Source organism: Propithecus coquereli, unplaced genomic scaffold (genome assembly GCF_000956105.1).
Source record: "Propithecus coquereli isolate 6110/MARCELLA unplaced genomic scaffold, Pcoq_1.0 Scaffold213, whole genome shotgun sequence".
In the NCBI taxonomy this organism is placed as follows: Eukaryota; Metazoa; Chordata; class Mammalia; order Primates; family Indriidae; genus Propithecus; species Propithecus coquereli.
In genome coordinates this window covers 3884393-3887551 of record NW_012146412.1, presented here as the reverse complement: position 1 = coordinate 3887551, position 3159 = coordinate 3884393, and the positions used below count along the sequence as shown (strand labels likewise).

The following is a 3159-nucleotide window of genomic DNA, read 5'->3' as shown; positions in this document are numbered from 1 at the left end:
TGCTGGCATATCTGCATATTAAATTTCACATTCCTTACATGTGTGCCCAAGCAATTTTCTTCTCTCTTCTTTTTTCCGAACCACCTCAATATGAGGAAAATTTTGTAAGCTAGTGTCTCTTTCATCATCTTTAAAATATGGCTCCACAAATGCTTTCTGCTTGACTTTACCTTGTTTATCACCATGAGTGTTTGGTTTCTTTGTGGCAGCAGATAATTCTTCCTCTTCATCTATACCTGGGGGAAACTATCTGCCAAACAGGATTCATATTCTTCATGTGTCATCTGATCAAACATACCTTCCAAGCTATCATTCATTTTTCTTTATTCATTTGGACTTTTTTCTCCATTCTGCACTTGCTTCTTCATTTTTAAAAGCACAGTTTCACTAACCAACGTACAGTCCATGTCCACTGTCTCTCCTCCTAATCTCGACTAACTGCCATCCTTTGTATCTATTACAGTAACATCCATTTTGTACTGAGAAAAGTCTGCACCTGGATCTATACTCCACTGTATATTTTCAAAGGATACATCTTGGTTGTTTTGTAGAGGCTTTGTTTTAGCAATTCTACATGGATTTAACTGAAGAACTGATGCAAGTTCACATCCTCCTGGACTGACCTGGTTTTCATTTTTGTTGGCTCATGAGTACCCTTCATGTCATCAAAAAGATTCTCTGTCTCCAAACTTTCACATGGATGTAGAGGGATTTTGAAGACAGGATTTTCTTTTATTTGTAACGGCGGTTTATTGTCTGGAGAGAATTTACTCAACGGCTGGAGGATGAGGCACTCCTGCAAATGGGGCTCCTCTAGGGAATCTTTGGATAACATGCAGGCCCCACCCAGGGCCTTATGGACTGAGAAAGAACCCTTGGGAATGGGCTTCAAAGTCTCATAAAGAGTCACTTGCCTAAATCTGTTTTTAGAGGTCTCATTTCCTTGGCTTTTCTCTTGGCGCTGAATAGTCTTGGCGCTGAATAGCTGAAAATCCATCAGACAGATCCAGAGGATTATCCATCATGCAGTCCCCATTCATAGAAAATTGATCATCCATTGGAAAAGGAAAAGCATTTTCTTTATCAAAAGAGGCTTGGGGGCAGCTTACTTCATGTTCACTTTCTTCCTCAGTTTTCTTCCTTTTGGTTGTTCTGCCTCCCAGTGATTTCAGGGACTCCAAATGTTTACTGGTAACAGCATCTTTAATGTGGTCAGTACTATCCTGTTCACCTATGAGTTCGCTTATATTTTTATTTATAAGTATCTGTTTATTAGAAGATGACTGGCTAATGATCTTGTTCGCATCAGACCCAAGACTATGATATGTGAAAAGGGCACTATCTTCAGATTTTGATCTAGCTTTCTCTGATCTAGAAATAGAAATGTTGCTAAAAGGGGCTGTTTTCAGAGAAGGGGACAAACTTGTATTCAAACCTAAACTACTTTTCACATTAGAGGTAGCTCCAAATACAGGAGATGACACCCAAATAGTCAGTTCTTGAGGAGGAGACTTTGAAGTAGAATCTGAAAATCTTACACTGTCTTCAACATGTCCAGTAGATTCCTCAAAAGGCTGTTTCTTGTGATCTCCTTCCAGACAGTGGTAGAGCTCATCACCAAAAGGGCTCATGGGACCTTGAGATTCAGATTCTTCTTGAACACTAAGTCCAAGCATTTCAGCAACAACTGCAGCTGAATTAAAAGATGACTTATCAGTGGGATAACTGCTTGTTCCGTGTGTTTTAGCCATTGGAGACTGATTTTGACCACAAGTGTCAGCTACTAGAATTTCATTTTCATTAGGATTATGCTGTGGATGAGTTGAAGCCTTGGAAACTTTTCTCAATTCATTTGTACACGCAGAACGCTCCAATTTAGTATGTGTTTTTTCTATGTATTGGACATGGAGGTTTTCCTTTCTTCATAGCCGGTTAATGCCAGAAAATGAGAAGGCTGTTATCGGTGAATCTGGAATAACATTTTCCTCATATTCAAGCTCGGTTACTCGATGCTGTTGATCATTCTCGATTTTCTGCTGCAGTTGATCAGAAAGCTTTTTATTTTCTTTCTGTATTCTTTTAATTCATAAGCTCTGTAATAAGTTTAAGATTGTGCTGCTGGATATTTTCAAACTCTTGCTGTTTTTTCCGCGTATGTTCTTCAGTAACTGCACAGCGATCACATAATCCTGCTCTTAACCGATCTTCTAAAACTTTAATGGTTTCATGAAGAACTTTCTGTTGCTCTCTCAGCTGTTGATTTTCAGTGAAGAATTCTTCTAGTCTTTGTGCATCTAAAATTCATTCCTTTTTCAGTTTGGTTACCTTTACTTGTAAACCTGGGAGGCTGAGGTAGGAGGATTGCTTGAGCCCACGAGTTGGAGGATGCAGTGAGCTATGATCATGCCACTGCACTCCAGGCTGGGGGAAAGAGCAAGACCTCATCCCTTGTACTTCTTTATCATGATACTCTTTTAGCTTTGACCAAAGTTACTTAAAGTCATTAGATATATCTGCAGAACTAGGGCTTCCACAACTGCTTCCAGAGACGTTCATCTTGCTTAATAATATGCTCCACACTTCTGTTTGATCAGTATTTTCTGACCTTTTCTGTTACATTATACAGGTATGAAGTTGTCTTTGGACAGTTGAAATGCATGAACAAAGCAGAGGTGCAAGGCCTCTCATCCCAGGGCCCTTCTCCATCAGCCTCTTCTGGGTGTCATGCAGGTTTTGCGTGCGGGTCTGGGGAAAAAGCTCTAAAGGATAGCAGCACAGCTGGCGCAGGAAGTACGCGTGTCCGTAAGTTTATTCTAACAGAAAAATCTGTGGGATTCAGAGTTAGCTAAATGCTGCATGAGGTTGGATAAGAAACCCAATTTTTCAAAGGCTTAAATTCTTCTTTTTAAAAACAGAGGCAATAGTACCTAGTTTATTGGTTTATCGTGAGGATTCAATGATTAAATAAAATAATTTAAGGGACAGATTATGAACTGTAAAGAATTACATTAACATAAACATCCTGATTCACCCACCAAGCCTGGGAATTTTCTGTTTCAGAGAGACAAACATAGTGTCTCCTTGAGGACACCAGCGCAGACTTCATCAGTCTATTTCTTGGCCAGGAAGCACCACCCAAGTCTTTCCAATAGAAAAGAA

At 39.7% G+C, this 3159-nt stretch overlaps 1 pseudogene; it reads right to left on the bottom strand.

Moving 5' to 3' along the window:
• Positions 1–2556, bottom strand: part of LOC105810486 — a 15507-nt pseudogene extending 12951 nt beyond the window's left edge.
• Positions 2557–3159: the final 603 nt, after the last annotated feature.